The sequence below is a fragment of the Plutella xylostella genome, chromosome 31 (genome assembly GCF_932276165.1).
Source record: "Plutella xylostella chromosome 31, ilPluXylo3.1, whole genome shotgun sequence".
NCBI lineage: Eukaryota > Metazoa > Arthropoda > Insecta > Lepidoptera > Plutellidae > Plutella > Plutella xylostella.
In genome coordinates, this window is record NC_064011.1 from 577,547 (window position 1) to 598,824 (window position 21,278).

General features: G+C 38.4%; 1 protein-coding gene across 1 annotated transcript in view; it reads left to right on the forward strand.

The window, feature by feature from the left end:
* The window catches only part of LOC105393096 (hemicentin-2), a 417,028-nt gene that overhangs the window by 313,954 nt on the left and 81,796 nt on the right, over positions 1-21,278 (forward strand). The window lies entirely within an intron of this gene.

Here is a 21,278-nt window from a genome sequence, read left to right on the forward strand (position 1 = left end):
TCCGCTAGATAACACATTTATAAACTTTCAACACACAATGAAACCTGTAGGTTGAATATATCAAACCAGGAGTATATTATAATGCCACGCATCTAGAATCTAAATACAACCTCCAGTTTCCATACCATGTTTTTCTTCAACATGGGCACATTATGGCATAGTAAAAATTAAAAAACCGACTTCAAAAAACCACTAAAATGTGTTTTTTAATTTTTTAAATTATTATTTTATTTTATTGTTTTTAATTTATTTTCAATAATATTCAATCAAAAGTAAGATGCAAATGATACCAATAAGTCCTACTAGTCAATACGAATCATTCAAGCCTAAACACGAGGTAGTTGCTATATACCGTTGATGAGTTCCTTTGACTGCCTTCCGTTTCCCGCTGCCCTCCATAGTGATTTACCAGGTAGCGATGTACGTCCGAGACAACTACGACTCCTACCAAACCCACGGCGACGTGCACCATCGCAATACGCGCCGGGCCAACAAACTGATGGCCCTGGGCCGCGGGCTGGCCAAGTCTGGGAAGCTCACCCATGTCATGGGACCCGCGGTGTATAATAAGCTGCCTATTGCCATCACGGAAGCACCTAGCCATGATCGGTTCAAGTCCGCACTAAAACGCTGGCTTGTCGAGCAAGCGTTCTATAGATTTGACGAATTTATCAATTGAATGTTCGACCTAGTTAATCTTTTATTGAATTTAAATTAATTAAATTAATTTTATTAACTTATTTATACATTGTGTAATAATGATTATTTTTATAATCTTATAATTATATTGTGACATTATATCTACTAAAGGTAATTAATTATTGGTAATTGTAAACTGCGGGGCTTGTCGCTCACGTCCGTAGGTACAAACCCTAGTTACCCTACACGTGTCCCCTGGGTGGTGCTAACGAGTGACAACGCCGAATGTCGGGCGGCGGTAAATCGACCCGACCTCCTCTCCTAGCAGAGGCGGCGATCTCCCGCCGTAAAAAAGGAGAATCACCAACACGCCTGCCAAGCGCGGTGATTATGGCAAATAAACCTCCTGATGGAAAAAACAAAGCCCCGGCCCCCAGTCCCCGGCAGCCCCGCTATCCCGGACTCCGGTAGCGGTCACGGTAACGGCGGGGCAGGGGGTGCGAAGAATCTCCGGCAGAGAGTCGGCTACCAGCCCAACCGACCCTTGCACCTGGCAACATATAACGCACGGACACTGAGGGAAGACGTGAAGATAGAGGAGCTGGAAGAGGAAATCAGCAAGCTAAAATGGGACATTATAGGGTTATCCGAAGTCCGACGAGAGGGAGAGGATACGGAAATTCTCCAGTCCGGAAACTTGCTGTACCACCGGGAGGGCGACCAACTGTCCCAAGGGGGTGTCGGGTTCATCGTCAACAAGTCCCTCGTCAACAACATCGTTGAAATCGGAAGTGTGTCGGCACGGGTTGCGTACCTCATCCTGAGAATATCTAAACGATACTCAATGAAGGTCATACAGGTTTACGCACCCACATCTAAGCACACCGATGATGAGGTCGAACTTGCGTATGAAGACGTATCGTCTGCCCTGCGTAAGTTCACTACTCATTTCACGGTGGTGATGGGAGACTTTAACGCGAAACTCGGAAAACAAGAAGGCGGCGAGACGAAAGTGGGGTCACATGGATTTGGAGTCAGGAACCATCGTGGGCAAATGCTGGCTGACTTCTTGGAGAAGGAGGGCCTCTATATGATGAACTCCTTCTACAAGAAGAAGCCACAAAGGAAGTGGACGTGGATTAGCCCCGATGGGAAGACTAAAAACGAGATCGACTTCATATTGACGGATAAGAAGCACATATTCAATGATGTCTCAGTGATCAGTAGGGTTAAGACCGGCAGCGATCACCGACTCGTAAGAGGCACTTTGAATATAAACTGCAAAATAGAACGCTCCCGTCTAATGAAGTCCACGCTCCGCCCTACTCCTGCTCAAATCCAGGATCCCGAAAGCTTTCAGTCTGAGCTTTGCGACCGCCTGATATGTTTAGAGAATTGCGTTACAGTTGACGATTTAAATAATAGGTTTGTGGAAACTGTCCGAGAGGTAGGATCGAAATATTTTTCGTCCCGAACCAACCGAGGACCTCAAAAACTCTCAGATGGGACTCTGAGTCTCATAAGAGAACGGAGAGAAATGAGGTTGCAGTCTTCAGTTGATATGGTCGAATACAGACGTCTAAACAGACAGATCGCCAAAGCAAGACGTTGCGATATGAGACGCTACAATTGCAAGCGCATTCAAGACGCAATAGAGCAAAACAAGGGCTCCAAAGTCTTTGCTAGAGATCGACCTGTTCGGCAGACTCTGTTGACCCAACTGAAGACCGACACTGGCAACACCGTTTCATCAGTGCCCGAAATTCTGGGAGAAATTGAGAGATTCTACGGACAGTTATACACCACAACACAAAACCCTATTACCAGCGGTGCTCACGACAGCCGAGCGCCACTCACCCGACACTATACCGAAGATATTCCGGACGTCAGTCTAGACGAGATTAGTATAGCTCTCAAACAGCTAAAAAACAACAAAGCTCCGGGAGATGATGGAATAACGACAGAACTTCTGAAAGCCGGCGGTAGACCGATTTTAATAGCACTTCGGAGGCTGTTTAATTCCGTCATACTCGAAGGCACAAGCCCGGAGGCATGGAGCAGAAGTGTAGTGACTTTGTTCTTCAAGAAAGGCAACAAAGCCCTATTGAAGAATTATAGACCCATTGCACTTCTGAGCCATGTGTACAAGCTGTTTTCGAGAGTTATTACGAATCGTCTCGAGCAAAGACTCGACGACTTCCAGCCACCCGAACAAGCCGGGTTCCGAAAAGGCTATAGTACCATAGATCATATACACACGCTTCGGCAGGTTATACAGAAGACCGAGGAGTATAATCTACCTTTATGTCTAGCGTTTGTGGACTATGAGAAAGCCTTTGATTCTATTGAGCTCTGGGCGATGCTTCAATCCCTTCAGCGGTGCCATATAGACTATCGCTATATCGAGGTGTTGAGATGTATGTACAATGCTGCCACAATGTCAGTTCGATTACACGAACATAGCACAAAACCGATCCAGTTGCAAAGGGGCGTGAGACAGGGAGATGTTATTTCTCCGAAACTGTTCACCTGTGCACTGGAAGATGTTTTTAAGCTTGTAGAGTGGAAAAGACTGGGCATTAACGTCAATGGCGAATATATCTCTCATCTACGATTTGCTGATGACATAGTTATTATGGCGGAAACGCTGGAGGAGTTAGGCGAAATGCTCACAGACCTCAATGATGCCTCTAAACAAGTTGGGCTGAAAATGAACATGGACAAGACAAAGGTCATGTCGAACGAACATGTTTCATCATCGCCCGTAACTGTAGGAGGTGTCACCATCGAAGTTGTCGATCAGTATCCCTACCTAGGACAAGTGATCCGATTAGGTAAATCCAACTTCGATAAAGAGGTAGCTCGTAGAATCCAACTCGGATGGGCAGCGTTCGGGAAATTACGACACATCTTCACTGAAAACATACCTCAGTGTCTGAAAACAAACGTTTTCAATCAGTGCGTGTTGCCAGTGATGACTTACGGAGCCGAGACGTGGTGCTTCACCAAAGGGCTTATCCACAAGCTCAGAGTTGCTCAACGTGCTATGGAAAGGGCTATGTTAGGCGTGTCCCTGCGAGATAGGATTCGTAATGAAGAAATCCGCAGGAGAACTAAAGTTACCGACATAGCCAAAAGGATTAGCACGCTGAAGTGGCAATGGGCTGGCCACGTAGCCCGCAGAGCCGACGACCGCTGGAGTAGAAAGGTTCTGGAGTGGAGACCCCGTGTCGGCAAACGGCGTGTCGGTCGCCCCCCAACCCGTTGGTCTGATGATCTGCGGAAGGTAGCGGGAAGCCGCTGGATGCAGATGGCGGGTGACCGTTTGGGGTGGCGATCGTTAGGAGAGGCCTATGTCCAACAGTGGACTACAGAAGGCTGAGAGAGAGAATTGTAAACTATCATTATATTATTATGTATTTAAATTTTGACATGTAATCGTAATATTATGAATAAATGACTTATGACTTATGACTTATGTTTCCATCATCAGATCAGCTCAAGGTCACCATCATATTTTTTTGTTATAAGAACTATATTTACGTTCTAAATTTCATTAGAATCGGTTAATAGGTGCCCAAAATGGAAATTAATACCCTGTTTTTACCCCTTTACCCACCCTTGGGGGTGAAATAAAAATCTGAAAAAAAATGGGACCACCTGGAAGCTCAACACAATACAACAAAAAAAGAATTTTCAAAATCGGTCCATAAACGGCGAGTAATCGGTGAACATACATAAAAAATATACAAAAAAAAGATCCCGACGAATTGAGAACCTCCTCCTTTTTTTGAAGTCGGTTAAAAATTGTACTTAAATTCCTTATTTCTAAAGATTTTTTTGGCACATGGCAGTATTCAAACCCACGGCCTCAAGAATGAGAGCTGAGACCTGATACATTTCTCAACTATGACATTATCGGATATCGGATATTCGAAGTACATTCTCACTGCCCATCACTAGCTGTTAATATTCAAGAAAATTTTCTTCAGCTGACAAAGTTTTTCAGTTACAATATTTATGATATCGCCTGTCTACAAACTGTTTTGATTATATTAATGGAGTATTTTTAACCACTGAGTGAAAACGAAGAGTGTTATAACAATACAGAGTATCAGAATATTTTATGAACCAACTCTAAATTAAATTATTTAAAAAGATGGGGTAATTTTGGTGTGGACATTTTATATCTTAGTGGAACATTTTAATTGCTCGTGAGCGTACTTATACAGCAGCCAACCCTTTCTGCAATACCCTTTTTACACCCACCCACTCGTACGCTATGCCACAATACGCGGCCTTAAGCCAAAAGCATTGTCTCCCAGTCGACCTACTAACTGAAAGAGTCCTACTATAAAGTATAAACGAAGATAGATCGTAAAATGGAGACTTATGTTTTAGTAAAGTTTTTTTTATTGTGAAATCTTCGCAGATAATCACAGCTTATTAAGGGCCGACTAAAACCGCTAATTGTAAAAAAAACCTATAACTTCTGTTGAAAAGCGTTTTTTTTTTTCAGAACTAGGAACTAGGTTCATCTTGCAATCATCATTACCTTACGCATCTGTCATCAACTCATCATCTGTTTGACAGATGCATAGGTAGTTACGGCATTTTAGGTACTTATTTTTTTAAGTGTGATCATGGTTATTAAAGTTAAATTTCCACCTTTAGTCGAGTTCAGATTGCTACGAATCTACACTATCGCTGGGTTCAGGAAGGAACTTTAAGCTTATGTCGGCATTAAATCTATGTCAGTCTCTTTCTGCCGTTATACTGTCAAAGCATGGCAGCAATACATTTAAGGTCGACATCAGCTTAAAGTTCCTTTCTGGAACTCAGTGTATGTCTCTCTGATAGTACATTTGTGACAGTACCTCGAGGCAACGCGTACTCTTTGTATTCGACCCCCACCCCCCACTCTCTGAGAGCAAAGAATGCAATAATATGAATGGCGAAATTGTAACTTTCTTTAGTATTACATATTATGCGTTATTACGCTGGTTTGAGGAATGTTTTTAGTTTGTAATAATGGGCTTGAAACTTTTATTTACTATTAAGTACCTATCCTATATAAATTGGAGACTTCTTAACTTTCGTTAAACTAATTCTTTTGAAGGTAATTCACTCACAAAATAGAAATAAGTAATAAACAGATTTATCGTTACATTCGGTACATAACACAAATGTAATTTTAAACATTAGAATCACACACTTTAATGTAATATCCCACACCCCCACGGGAAAACCATTTTAGGCAAATAAAAAATTAGTTCATCAACATTTTCCCTTTTTATTCACAACATCGATCAATATCCCACGCATTTTTTTACACAGAATAACTCCGAAACGCTTAACATACATAGTAGACAATTTCATAAGTTATTATGCAAAACTCAGACAAACAAAACAGAGGAACCGGATACAATATCCAGGTGCCCCGGAGCCATTTGAAAATCTCTTTGCCTGGTTTCTCGTTCACAGGAAAATACTACAGAAATACTGAAAAGACGCTCTAAATAAAGTGGTTGTCAAAATGTCATCGTCATCAGTCCGTTATCAGACGACCGAACGGTGTAGTGGTTAGTGATCCTGATTGCTACGCCGAAGGTCTCGGGATCGATTCCCGTCCGATGCAGATATCTATCCTAAGGAGTGCCACAACACTCTGGCCTCAGCCTTCCTCATCCAGCCACTAACAGCTACCTGCATAATAAAATCTGCTGATCACGTATATAATACACAGTAAAATAAGGATTAGATCAGTTCTTATCTAAAGTATAAAAAGACGGACTTATCGCCGTAACTTAATTTCTTCCAAACAACGCACAACTGTCTACGTAGATATATCATCAGAGACAGTTATAAAACTTATAAAACCTCGTTTTTTCGATCGCTTTTTCTATAACACATTTTGTCTTTTCTTGAGTTATGTTTTATAAATCTTTATGTATTTTATGTAGCTTTATGGATTGACGATACTACTCAATAAAACATCATATTGCTTTTAGTGCAAACATAATGTATTTACTATGTGTGCTATAAGATCTTATAAGGTTTTATTTAAGCGATAAATTCTTTAGATTTTATATAGGTCGTTAGTCTCTTATTGATTTTATCAATAACGAAATCCATTTTTTATGTACTTATTTGTGTTTGTTACTTTATTAACAATCATCACAAAAATATAGATCAGTTTTGCTGTGATTTTACTGCTGTTGTATAAGGTAGTGGAGACGAACTTTAGATTTAAAAAGAGCTAAGGATTTTGTTTGGACTCTCTTCTTAGATATTTCAAGTTTCATAAATAAGTATACTATATGCTTACCCCGCGTGGTTTCAGCTAACATCGTAGATTTTTAATCAAGACTACCGTTGAAAATGTTTTAGACCAAACTTCATAAAATCTGGCTTTCGCGTTTCCCTTCAAAGGAAAAGCTGTATTAAAAACATTACCCTCTTTTTGGCGTCGCAAAAACTAGTCTTTCAAGGCGAAAATGTTGTGGAAACATGATATTTCTCTTTTAATTTTTCAACTGATATTATTGAGTGTGACTTTTGATATTATTATTTATACTGTGAAAGCGAGATTTATAAATTTAAAGTACATCTGGTTTCATTGAGTATTATTATTGCGATGTGTTTTTCATTGGAAAATAGTATGTTTGATATATTATCTTATGTTTGGGATACTCGCATTTATATCGTTTACTTACTAGGCGGTCCCAACCTTGTATGTAATCTAGGCTAAGCTTTAAACGAAATAAACGTTATTTTTTTATTTTTATAATCAACGTTTTTCGGTAGATCTATAGTTTACATAAACATTGTTCTTAAGTCGACCGAATGGCGTAGTGGTTAGTGACCCTGACTACTGAGCCGATGGTCCCGGGTTCGATTCCCGGCTTGGGCAGATATTTGTTCTCAGGTCTTGGATGTGCCCGTAAAATGGCAATAGGCCCGCCCCCTATTACATTGGGACTAACATAACACTCTGGCGAAAAGTGGGTGCAGCAATGCACCTCTGCCTACCCCGCAAGGGAGTACATTAGTACAAGGCGTGAGTGCGTGTTTTTTTTTCTTCTAAGTCAGATCCAATCAAAAAAATCTAAATAAAAATTTAAGAAAAAAATCATTGAAATAATATTCAAATAAAAACCGGCCAAGTGCGAGTCGGGCTCGCGCACAAAGGGTTCCGTAGCAGCAAATATAATAAACTTATTATGTCATTACAGTTAAATCAACCTATCTCAAAAACTATAAGAGATACTTTGATCAAACCAAAAATCGTTAAAAGAGTTAATTAGCATGCATCACCTCTATTTTTTTTAGAATTTTATACCCCGTAGTTATAAAAATAGAGGGGGGGGGGACATACTTTTTACGACTTTGAGAGCTGATATCTCAAAAACCGTTCACTTTAAGAAAAATGTTTTTTAGAAAACTTTATATCATTTTAAAAGACCTTTCCATTGATAACCCACACGGGTATGTACATCGAAAAAAAAAATTTCATCCCTCAGTTACATGTATGGGGGGCCCCACCCCCAATTCTTTTTTTTACTATTTAGTGTCATATTTTTGTAGCGGTTCATACAACACATATTCCCATCAAATTTTATCACTGTAGTACTTATAGTTTCCGAGTAAATCGGCTGTGACAGACGGACAGACGGACAGACGGACAGACGGACATGACGAAACTATAAGGGTTCCGTTTTTGCCATTTTGGCTACGGAACCCTAATAAAAACCGGCCAAGTGCGAGTCGGGCTCGCGCACAAAGGGTTCCGTAGCAGCAAATATAATAAACTTATTATGTCATTACAGTTAAATCAACCTATCTCAAAAACTATAAGAGATACTTTGATCAAACCAAAAATCGTTAAAAGAGTTAATTAGCATGCATCACCTCTATTTTTTTTAGAATTTTATACCCCGTAGTTATAAAAATAGAGGGGGGGGGACATACTTTTTACGACTTTGAGAGCTGATATCTCAAAAACAGTTCACTTTAAGAAAAATGTTTTTTAGAAAACTTTATATCATTTTAAAAGACCTTTCCATTGATACCCCACACGGGTATGTACATCGAAAAAAAAATTTCATCCCTCAGTTACATGTATGGGGGGCCCCACCCCCAATTCTTTTTTTAGGGTTCCGTAGCCAAAATGGCAAAAACGGAACCCTTATAGTTTCGTCATGTGCGTCTGTCCGTCTGTCCGTCTGTCCGTCTGTCACAGCCGATTTACTCGGAAACTATAAGTACTACAGTGATGAAATTTGATGGGAATATGTGTTGTATGAACCGCTACAAAAATATGACACTAAATAGTAAAAAAAAGAATTGGGGGTGGGGCCCCCCATACATGTAACTGAGGGATGAAATTTTTTTTTTCGATGTACATACCCGTGTGGGGTATCAATGGAAAGGTCTTTTAAAATGATATAAAGTTTTCTAAAAAACATTTTTCTTAAAATGAACGGTTTTTGAGATATCAGCTCTCAAAGTCGTAAAAAGTATGTCCCCCCCCCCCTCTATTTTTATAACTACGGGGTATAAAATTCTAAAAAAAATAGAGGTGATGCATGCTAATTAACTCTTTCAACGATTTTTGGTTTGATCAAAGTACCTATCTCTTATAGTTTTTGAGATAGGTTGATTTAACTGTAATTTTGCTGCTACGGAACCCTTTGTGCGCGAGCCCGACTCGCACTTGGCCGGTTTTTACTATTTAGTGTCATATTTTTGTAGCGGTTCATACAACACATATTCCCATCAAATTTCATCACTGTAGTACTTATAGTTTCCGAGTAAATCGGCTGTGACAGACGGACAGACGGACAGACGGACAGACGGACATGACGAAACTATAAGGGTTCCGTTTTTGCCATTTTGGCTACGGAACCCTAAAAACGACCGCTTTTTAAAATAATTAAGAGAGCGGCCGCCGCGTAAACGTAAAATAAGCAAATAAGTTATTAGGGTCGGCGTTTGAATACGGCACCCTAATTATCACAGCACAATGGACGGAGGCACCACTGCCCTTAATTTGGACCTATTCTTGGGCAGATTACAACGGTATTGGGCATTGTGGGCAGGAATAGGGTAAAAGGGAGATGTGCTGGTAGTAGCTGGATGAGAAAGGCCGAGGCCCGAGTGTTGTGGCGCTCCTTGTGAGAGGCTTATGTCCAGCAGTGGATGATTATTGGCTGATGATGATGATGAGATGGGAAGGTGAAAATGTTTTTTTTTTATTACAAGTAGGCAGGTATTTGATGTTTTTGGAAAAGTCAGGAATTTGATCGCTATTTGGAAAGCGATCTAGGCCTAAAAAAATGGGGACAAGGTTTTTCTGGCTGAAATCCTTATTTTGTAAAACCTCTTTTAGGGTATTTTTGATATGACATGAGTTACCCCGCACTTCTACCAAAACCTCATGTTTTAAGGTAAAGCCCCCATATTTTGGCCGAAAAGGCCGATTCCATTGTTTCAGCTGAAATTATCGCTGGGCCGTAACTTTTTATAGAAAGGTTTCATTGGCCGAAGCATAAAAAACCGATTCGGATCTGTGATAGAGCGATCTATAACCTGAACAAAACTGCTTTGACCTCCATAAGGGGTCACTCTACAGAGTGTTGCAAAAAGCGTTTACTAAGCCAAAAGCTACATGTGCAGCATGGTATATCTAAGGCCGAAAATGAAATCAGAATTTCAAAATTAGCAAAAAAATATATATAATTTTCCATGAAAACTATGTTGGTCACGTGACTTTTTACTATGGAGAATGGCTTTTTTCGGATTCTCAGATTTCATTTTCGGGCTTAGATATACCATGCTGCACATGTAGGTTTAGGCTTTATATACCCTTTTTGCAACACCCTGTATAAATCAACAAACGTACGAACAAAATTGTCACTCAATCGCCCGTTTAATACAATGAAATATGGCCGTGGTTAGCACATAGCTAAAAAAATTCAAAAGGGAAAATTTGCAGCGCTAAACACGGCTCTATTTGGTTGTATATGGTTGTATGAAGCGTGCCTATTCAGTGACAATTTTCGTTACTTCGTTCGTAAGTTAGAGAGTGACCCCCAGAGCCTGTCTTGAACTATTTTCTTGTGGTTTACTGTGTCCCATATAATAATTCTACTCGCACGAACATTACGAACGAAATACACAAAATAAACAATGTCTATGACAAACGCTAGAACTGAAGTAGCATGTGTAACAGTATGATGGTGAAGTAATTAGCCAGTCAGATTAGTGTCAGTCCCTGACTGCCCAAGGTACGCCGCACATAATTACGTAGAGTTGATATTGGGGAGGCACTCACATTTTTATTAATACAATATAAATAACTCCACAGTAAAAACCGCATTTCCGTTCGTTCGCAGTTCCCAAAGAAACTGTTCCAAATTCTATATAATCTATGGTATTTTAAAAAGCAAAACAGGACCATAGACAGCAGCTGACGCGGCGAGTGGCGCCGTAGATCACTTTAGGTATATCGTGCGAGAGAACCGGCATTGTATGCGAGCTACTGAGCTTCCTGCTTAGTACAGGAAGCGGTGCGGGATGGGCCGGCACTGGGGGGTTTGACCCTGCGGAAAAATCCTTTGGGATTTTTAACTCGCTGTAAAAAAATTAGAATTTTCTTTTGTTTTGATGCTTATTGTATTACAATAAGCAAAAACAGGTATAAATAGCATCGCACGTAGTAAATGTGTAAAGATATTGTGTTGTATTGTGGTGGTTGTGTTATTACCTATATTGATTTGTCAAGACAAATAGTTCTGATTGGCTAGACTTTAACAGTGAAAACAGTAATATTTGTGGCTGTAAAACAACGTAACACCATGAATTACGAACCATAATATTCGTAATTAAACCGCAAAATTAACGAATAAATTTAATCGGTTTAAAACAATTAATTTACTTACTTTAACAATAAATAATAAGCTTCATAAACCACAACTGAACTACATGTTACGTAGCAAAATCTAGGGCCCTATGCCAAAGTCCCAAGCAGTTTCGCACCAACTGTGAAGAATAAATGGTGTGGAAAAAAAATGCATTTTTCCACCAACAACATGGTGGTTCCTTCCTGAGCAAGTTTTGTTGTGGAACAGATATTACAGATATTTTCCGCAACGCAAAATATGCTCACTCTTTCGCTGAGGAATTTCCCAGTTATACTTTTATTATTTCTAACAAGTGCGGAAGGATGTTATAAAGTACTCACTCTTGTCTCGCAATCTGTCTTTAAAAGGGGGAAAAGAGTACGGAAAATATATTTACGGACGTTCATACGAACCGAAGGCCTAGTGGGAGATTTTCTCACTATTTGAGCAGATGAAAGTTTACATGCGTTTCTATAGCGCGAAGCTAGTTTTGAGAGAGTTGTCGGGTAAGTGGGCAACCCGACCGTCAAATGTTTTCAAGCCGCCCGAAGGCCTCTGAGCAACCGGGACCCACGGCTTAACATAACATCGGCGAAAAGTGGGTGTAGCAATGCACCTCTGCCTACCTTGTAGGTACTTTCTTTTCTCTCTCCGTAAACGCTGTAGTTTTTATCATGTACCGTAATAGTTATAAAATCCAATATTCACATTCACAATACTTTACAATGTAAAAAATATGGATAAAAAAGCGTCACAGCACTTTTTATAATAATTTCAGACTGAAATTCAACATTTCACTGCAACAATAATATATTCGAGTTATCCGGGATATAAGAATTAATGGCATACGTTTGTATTGTATAAATTCTAGGCCCAATTCTGATAGGTCGATGGAAACTTATTGTGATAGGTACAATAGCTCAAAGTTATTATATCTGTACGACGCACCGCCCGGTGGTGTAGTGGTTAGTGACACGGATTTTTATGCCAAAGGTCCCGGGTTCGATTCCCAATGCAGCTATTTGTTATATACATATAATTATACCTACATAAGTGTTTATAATAATATGGTGCAGAGCTAAAGCGTTGAAGGTTCCGGTGTCAATTCCCGCCCTAAACAGAATTTATTGCATTTATATTATTTAGTCATAAATAAACACAGGGTGTATAAATTCTTTCGCTCTTTCTTTGTAAGCTGAGCTGTCAGAAACGGAGCCAAGAAAGGCGTTGCGGTGCACCCTGTATATAAACATAAATATTGCGAGACTGCAAAAATACCTTTAAATGTATTTTGTGTCGTATTTTACCATTGACAAATAGAGCTCCATTTGGAGGTTCAATGGCGTTTGCAGTTAAAATGTGCATATTGAGATTTTTTTGTGCTGGCTTATAATACGAAAACTAAATGTAAAGTCAGTTTTTTTATTTTAGATACTAAATTTACAGATTCTGAACGGTTCAACAACAATCGATTGTCCCGCTAATAGAACGATACGTCACTAAATCGCGGGACAAACGGAAAAGACTAGCTTAATGACAACGCGACGTCTGCAATATTGAAGCACATTTAACCACATCATCATCATCATCAGCCTACTACTATAGCAGTCCACTGCTTGACGTAGGCTTCACCCAAATACATTTAACCACGCATCAGAATATTACCAACTAAAAACGTAAATATTTTGTTAATTTTTTTAAATAATTGCTACAAGTAGAGCCCCTAAAATTCCAGCTGAAATACGGAACCCAGTAGGTACTTAAACTGCTGCAAAGAACCCCAAAAACTATTAAAACATTTAGCCGGCGTGGTTGTGAGTGCGAAAAATTGTCTTTTAGCGAAAGAAAGAAGTTGGGTTTCTGCCAATTGCACTGTCTGTGCGTCTGTGTGGGCAAGATACTGATGCTGTACAGATTGAGTCATTTTGTTTTTGCTGTGCATTTTATGTTCATGAATCATGTATACGAAACCGAATGGTATAGTGGTTAGTGACCCTGACGCTGTAGATCCCGGGTTCGATTCCCGGCCGGGCGAGATATTAGTTTAAAGCCAGATATGTATCATATAGGTACGTAGACTACGTAGTATCTGTGTAGATATACTCGTATCAGCAGTCCGATACCCATATTACAGGCTCCTCCTAGATTAGTGTGGGATGGCAGTGTGTGAGATCTCCCCACACATTTAGCATTTGGGCACAGCACACGCTGAGCTGGTGCCTTTTTGACGCTCTGGACAGCAACCGTGTTTGTTTGTATTATTTTCTGTTTTTTTCTTTTCATATAAATTATTTGTAGTATTCTTTTTCTTTTTGTTTCTGTTTTTTATTGTTCAGTGTGTCAAATAAATGTTTCTTTCTTTCTTTCATTTATTTATTTATACTGTGTGGTTTAAAAAAGCTTAAATGAAAGCACCCACAAATAGAAGTGTCTAGTCTAGTCTCAGTTCACTCTAAATAAACTAATTAAGGCCGTGACTCGTAAAATAACTCGCATTTTACGGGTTTTTCTGCACTTCAGCCACTGAACTGGTTTATGGTTAACGATACGGTTTGAAAGACAAATACCGTTTTAAGAGATCTTGGCATTTTTCGTCTAATATACGTATTTATCATAGTAGTAATTTGACTGGTAGCGTTTGGCATAAATAATTTAAGTATGTCTTTTTCTTCTTCTTCAGCATAAAGCAGTGCAATTTTTATCAGTGATATTCCCGTCGAAAGTGAAGTTCGAGTGAAGTGTCACACTAAGCAAAATCTCTCACTAAGCTCTTACATAGAGTTGATTCTACACTAAAAATAATAATTAAAAATAAAATTATATTTGGTGCAATGGTAGACCAAATCTTTAGTTTTGCAAAGACATGTATATTAGGCTGTCCCGTCAGACCTTTTTTTTATTTTCCTAGCACAAGAACTCTCAAAAGTTGGGTATTGTGTCATATATCATCACTATAGTTATGTTATTTAAAAAAATATATCTTTAGGGCTCTACCGATGCTGAAATTTTAAAAATTGAGCTTTTTTTTAAATATAGTTTACTAGCTGTTCCCGCGAGCTTCGCTTCGCCTTAAAAAGTTTTTCCGTGGGAATTCCGGGATAAAAAGTAGCATATGTTCTTTCTCAGGGTCTAGACTATCTGTATACCGAATTTCATTCAAATCTGTTCAGTAGTTTTGGCGTGAAAGAGTAACAGACAGACACAGTTACTTTCGCATTTATAATATTAGTTATAGGATATACAGTGTATATGTTACTGTAAAAGCCCGAACAACGGTAAATCCTAGGATTTACCAGTAAATCTTAGGATTTACCAACATGAGTTGGTAAATGTAAGGATTTGTGAAAATGGGTCATTTTTTCGGGCTTTTACTATTAGAATTTGGTAAATGCTAGGTTTTACCACTGACACCTAGTAAAAGTTGGTTTTGGGAATAAAACAAAGATTAATTATTACTATTCATTTATTTCAATCAAAAACTTAAATTATTTTCTTTCAGAATTTATATTATTTTTTATGAACAGTCATTTTAAAACCTTTAAATGAACATAATTATTTTAACAATGTGTAATAATCATATATTTTTTCATTTCATTTTCACGTATTATTATTGTTGACCTCGAGTAAAGTAATTGCAATATTAAATATTTCTTAAGTTCGGTTAGTTATAAGTTATCATCATCATCACGACTCATTACGTCCCCACTGCTGGGGCACGGGTCTCCTTCCAATGAAGGAAGGGTTTCGATCTAGTCCACCACGCTGGCCTAGTGCGGGTTGGTGGAAGCTTGTGCTGAGCTAGTTGTCGGGTAAGTGGGCAACCCGACTGTCAGACGTTTTCAAGCCGCCCGAAGGCCTCTGACTAGGCTTAACGACTGCTGCCGAAGCAGCAACCGGGACCCACGGCTTAGTGCTCAGTTACGATCACTGAAGCCCGCTCGACTACGGACGCTTTGTTCGACTACGGAGGTTATAAGTTATAACCTGGCTTTTTCAACATTTACCGTGCCTTAATGTAAATCCTAAGATTTACCAAGTGAATAGTGGTAAAAGCGCGAATCGCAAAATCTTTCGGGCTTTTACCATTAAGAGTTGGGAAATCTTAGGTTTTACGCGTAAATCTTAGGATTTACCGTTGTTCGGGCTTTTACAGTAACATATATACAATATATGTAAGAATGCCTTCTATAAGTAAAAAATCTTTTACCCAAGTGATTTCAAGCAGTCTCCGCTACGTCTAAACAAATGCGTTTCCGAACTCAAAACACTTGGAGGAAACCATTAGAATATCGGAATATCCACTCCACGTTGTAAAATCAACTCTGTAGTTATTGCAATACATTTTACATTTAACTGCGGGTGTCGGTCGTGTGTTGTGTATGTGTTTTGGCGTGTAGCCATCGTATTTACACTTGGACTAATGTGTTGGCTATGGAGTGTTTACTGGCTATGATCGGCACTGGAATCAGTGACAAACTCGAAAAAATCTTGTTAAAGGAATATATTGCCATATGCTTACAAAACAACTCAGAAAAACTGTACCATACATTTTTTAATTGAATTTTTCTGTGTAATGAATTCACCTTAGGTCACTTTTCTAGGCCAAATCTAGCTCAACCCTTATATTATTCAAAATAACGATAGGCAAACTCATACACGTAACCCGGAATTCATACAGCGTTTTGGCCCTTTAAAATTGACGTTGCATTATGATAAACGAATTTCATTTTTTTCGCTGACGTAAAGAGTTGGCGAAACTGGTGTGTTTGAAAGTAAATTTTAACCATGTTGCAAATTAACAATACGGTCTATGATTTAAGGAGTAAAATGTAATCTTAGGTATAATATAATACCTACACGTAATGATATTCGTATTTACAATAAGTCCATCCAAGTTTGTCAGTCAAAGCTTTATATTCAAACCGTCCCTAGACCCAGAACTAGGCTATCTAAAACCGCTTACACAAATAAATTAGTGCCTATATTTATTTAAGTACCACTCGCAACTGGAAAGCCATTACCCGTGTAATAGTGACCAAGTCCCTTGTCGACAATCGCATCACTATTTAGTTTATCGACGTTCCCGCTCTGAATTATCGCCGATCCCAACACTAGTTAAGACTGTCTTGTTTATGGAATTGCAAGTTTAGATGTGTGGGTGTGTATGTGTAAACTCGATTTCTTTATTGTGCTGCAGTGTTAGTTGTCTTTTCTTGCGAGTTGTGTTTTGCGTTGCATACTCTTCTTTTTTCTACTTCTATAGTTATACGTTCACGAGCAGTGAAAAAGATCCAGTGACATAGCACGGAATTACTCCTAAACGGAAAAGGATAGCTAAATTACGCGGTCTGCAATATTAAAGTACATTTAACAGCGCATCTGAATATAACCGGACTAAAAAAGGAAATATTTTGTTCAAATTCAAAATTTGGTTAATTTTTTTTGTAAGTGGACTTTTTCATTGCTCTAGTATAATAAATATAACTTAAAGAAAGCGCTCCATTATTTTTAGACCGGATAAGAAGGTACAGAAAATAAAAGAAGTACAGGTGATCCCCTGACTAAAATATTATTTATTAGGTATAATTATTTTCAATATGAATATAATACTTATAAGGTATTTATAATTTTATCTATGCGTCAATTTTTTTCTAAAAGCAGTTATTCTTATTACTATACCCTTTTTAAACCATGGCAAAATAATAGAATAAGCTGTGAAAACTTGAGAATTGCGAATTGAAATAAATCCTACCGTTGGGCGTTTGGAATTCAATAACAGGAAGTGCATAGCATAAAGTTTGACGTTTCCGCCCCGACCGGATGCGAGAGACGCGGATCTTCACTTCCGGTCTGTATTACTATACACCTACCTAATAAGGTTTTCAAAATCAGAACGTTATTCGAATAGCGGATATTCGTATAATGTCCTATTGAGGGTTTGAAGCGGAAATAAATTTACAATGTTTCCTGTCCCAGCTGCATGGAGGCGTTATCGATGTAGATAAACTCGTTTGATGCGCGTTTCACCAATCACAGTGCCGTATTTATCGTGAATTGTCGAATATATTAATACAAGTTTATTTCTTAGTTAAGTGTGTGTAGTCAGAAGTAGATTACCAAAAGCCACTATGTAAAAAAAACATAGTCAATCTACTTTACTCAATACCGCTTTACATAATGCTACAAAATTAAACTATACAGTATGCTCTGGAATATTGTAAATTTTCCGATTAACCTTATCGCTGCGTAAATAGTTATGACAACGCTGTATACAGGGTGCTATTATGTTGAGGTTGAATAATGTGGTGAAATTTTGATTGATTCTGCGAAAAGGTTATATTGGTTACAAAAATTATTATAGCTATAGCTTTAAATATTGGATTAAAAAGGTATTGGTCAGGACATTCTAGCCGCCTTTCAACTCCTTTCAAACCAAACTAGTTTTTGCTTTTATTTATTTAAGAAACGTCCACGTATTAATAACATTTTGGTACCAAACGGATTGTAACGGCGTCGGCAATTCCGATGAAATGGACACACTTGTGTGAATTTCTATACAAAGAATACTGAATGCGATGCGTCCGTTGCGTACGATGCTGAAAGGTGGAAGCTTGCCTCAAAACAACATTATGCACTCTATATTGTGTATAGTACGATACTTATATAAATAACCCACTTATTACGGGAAAAATAAAAAACCCGAAAAATGCCACTGAAATATAAATTTTAACTACTTGTCTGTAAACTTATATTTATGTAACTTTTTTGACATGTGCGTGTCTTTAAAGGAACAGTATGCATAAGTGGAATAAGTACGTATTTATATCAACACAATACGTTTCTTAAATAAATAAAAGTAAAACCACAGTTTGGTTACTTTGGTGGCAAAGATTATAACTATTATAAGTTAAATGCCACCAAAATAAATATCCCAAACAATGAATAAATCGTTTGTAACAGACAACGTGGATAGAAAATCTATGCATAAATACCTATTTGAAATAAATCGATCTCTCAAACCAAACCTCCCGTAAAAAAACACAAAAAAACCCCAAATGCATTTGCATTCCTAAGAATTATTCCGCGCTAATGGCCGTCTTAAAAACACAAGGAATAAAAAGCGAACACCCTGTTTAGTATTCGTCCCGGGTTCGAGTCCCGGGAGGTCACTCTATAACACAAAAAACAAAGTTTCGAAGCTGCGCGAGCTACGACTCTATCTCGTTGTAATAAACTTTGACGGCTGAATGGTGAAGTGGTTAGTGACCCTGACTGCTATACCGAATGTCCCGGTTTCGATTCTCGGCTGGGGCAGATATTTTGTTTAAAGACAGATATTTATACTCGGGTCTTGGGTGTTGATATTTATATTTAGTATCTAGTTATACATTCTCATGGCTTAGTATCCATCCAAACATAAATAGCACATTCCATTCCCATGCTACAATGTAGTCACATAATATTCAAGAGTGCTGACAAGCCAAGAGGATGTTATGACTAGCCACGGTGGCAACGGCGTCACCGCAGGCGATTCTTAGATTTAAGCTTAGCAAGTAGTTCAGTTCCTGTAGAGACTCCGTCGAGATTAAACGTAATTAATCAAAAATTCTGTGTTTTTAAAAACGGCCTTCCGCGACGCTCTAACTTAACTGGCGCAGCCTTCCGGATATTTTCATGCGCTTTTCTCGCGTATAGAGGACTATATTTTGTCTTTCCGCGGGGAAAATAGCGACGTTTTCGCGAGTGTGAAGAAGAACCAGAAAACAAATAAATTTGTTAAGTGCGTTGGGTACGTTTTTGAGACACATCATCAGCTGACAACTGGAGGATATGGCGAGCGGTGTGTGAGTAAACCTTTTCACTATCCTGTCTTGTCCCATCTATTCCTTTTTGCTGGTAAACCTAATCTGATAGTTATCTGATTTTCATTTAGAGTACAAAAATAGACTCTCTATGTAACTGGTAGTTATCTGATATCATTTAGAGTACAAAAATCGACTCTTTATGTAGTTAAGTTTATAGTTTTAGGTGAATTAGATTAATTATTGTGACAAAAATAGCACGGTAGTTATCTAATATCATTTAGAGTACAAAAATCGACTCTTTATGTAATTAAGTTTATAGTTTTATGAAAATTAGTTTAGTTATTGTGACAAAAATCGCACAAAAAGTAGGCTAGTAATTGTGACATACATAGCACAAAATTAGATTAGAAATTGTGACAAAAATCGCACAAATTAGGATTAATTTAGTTAAGATAATTAGATTAAATATAATAAAATGGCAACTGCCCAAGAAAACCATACAGAAGAGCAAATAAGAATTATCCCGAGAGATCTTTTGTGTTTGATACCTAAGTTCAATGGTGAACCGGGACACCTAAACCTATATATAAGAAAGTCTCAGTACATTTTGAGGAGCTTTTCCATTCAGGGAAATGCAGCTCAAAACCTGTATGTTTTTCATGCCATTACAAGCAGGCTCGAGGGCAAAGCTGCGTCTTTGCTCAGCGAACGAGAAGATATAACAACTTGGGAACAACTGTGTGCATTGCTACTACAACATTTCGGTGACCCTAGATCCGAAGAATGCATCGCGATTACGTTAGAATCGTTAAAAATCAAACCTGGCGAATCGTATATAGATTTTTGTAGTAGAATTCAATTAACGAAGAGCGCATTACTGTCCAAGGTTAATTTAATTGTAGACGAAGGTGTAAAAGCTGCAAAGATGATCATTTATAATAATTCGGCATTAAATGTCTTCCTCTACAATCTACCAGAGGACATGATACGAATAGTTCGTTTAAAGGGATGTACCACCCTAGAGGCGGCTTTAAGCGTCGTCACTGAGGAAATTAATTTCCAATTTCAATACAACTCGAAAAATAATAAATCCACCAAATTAACTTCACCCCACTCAAATACACCTAATGTTGTTATTCCACAGCAAAACCCTGGATTTAAGTTTGGAATTAATAATAATAATAATAACCAACAATTCCGTGGCGGCCTAAACCAAAATGCAGGATTTAGACCACAACAAAATTTCAAATTTGGTATACCTAACCAACAGATAAATAACAATTTCAGACCCAATAACCCACAGCAAAACTTCCGTTTTGGAATTCCAAACCAACAAAATAACTTCAAGTTCGGCATACCGAACCAGCAGTGGCGTCCACCGATGCAACAGCAACTTAACGCGCAACACGGAAACCAAAATAAATTTAAATTTGGTATTCCACCTAACAACCAAAACAATAAACCAATAACCACTGACGTCTCCATGCGCACAGCTGCACCCCTTCGACAAAACATGTTACAAGAAAATAACGTCTTTTATTCCAACGAACTAGACGCGCAGGAAAATCACCTTTCCTCGGAAAATTACTGTTCACCGGAAAATTACTATTCACCGGAAAACGATGAACAGTACGGCTATTACTCGGATTTTACACAATCAGATGACGTAATTTACGAACTAAATGATGAAAACCAGGATTTTCAGATAGAAGCCTCGGAAATAAATCAGAAATAATACATTTAAACTGCGATAGCATTTTAAAATTACCACACATAGTACTACCTGAAATAGGGGCTAGATTTATGATAGATACCGGCAGTACTAGGTCTTTCATAAGTCCAAAGCTTGTAGAAAAATATTTTACCGACTATAAATTTGAAGAACCCTTCGAAGTCATCAGTACGCATGCCCGTAGTACTCACAGTGAGG